This window comes from Ailuropoda melanoleuca, chromosome X, assembly GCF_002007445.2.
Source record: "Ailuropoda melanoleuca isolate Jingjing chromosome X, ASM200744v2, whole genome shotgun sequence".
In the NCBI taxonomy this organism is placed as follows: domain Eukaryota; kingdom Metazoa; phylum Chordata; class Mammalia; order Carnivora; family Ursidae; genus Ailuropoda; species Ailuropoda melanoleuca.
Window position 1 is genome coordinate 42,293,037 of NC_048238.1, and position 809 is coordinate 42,293,845.

Here is an 809-nt window from a genome sequence, read left to right on the forward strand (position 1 = left end):
CATGAGAGACTATGGACTCTGAGAAACAAACTGAGGGCTTCAGAGGGGAGGGGGGTGGGGGAATGGGTTAGGCTGGTGATGGGTAGTAGGGAGAGCACGTATTGCATGGTGCACTGGGTGTTATATGCAACTAATGAATCATCGAACTTTACATCAAAAACCAGGGATGTACNGGGAGAGCACGTATTGCATGGTGCACTGGGTGTTATATGCAACTAATGAATCATCGAACTTTACATCAAAAACCAGGGATGTACTGTATGGTGACTAACATTATATAATAAAAAAAATTAAAAAAAGAAGACACAAAGAAAAAGTGTACAATTCAGTAGTTTTCATTATATTCCCAGAGTTGTACATCTGTAGCCATAAACTAATTTTGTTTTTTTTTTTAAGATTTTATTTCTTTATTTGACAGAGAGAGCACAAGCAGGGGGAGCAGCAGGCAGAGGGAGAGGGAAAAGCAGGCTCACCGAGCAGGGAGCCTGACACGGGGCTCGATCCCAGGACCTTGGGATCATGACCTGAGCTGAAGGCAGACGCTTAACTGACTGAGCCATCCAAGAACCCCATAATCTAATTTTGGAACATTTTCATCACCCCCAAAAGAAACCCCATACCCATTAGCAGTTAACACCAGTCCTACCCACTCTTCCATCCCCCAGCCCTCGGCAATCACTAATTTTTCTGTCTCTATGGATTTGCCTATTCTGGATGTTTCATATAAACTAAATCATACAATGTGTAGCCTTTTGTGTCTGGCTTCTTTCACTTAGCATAATGTTTTCAAGGTTTATCCGTGTTGTAGT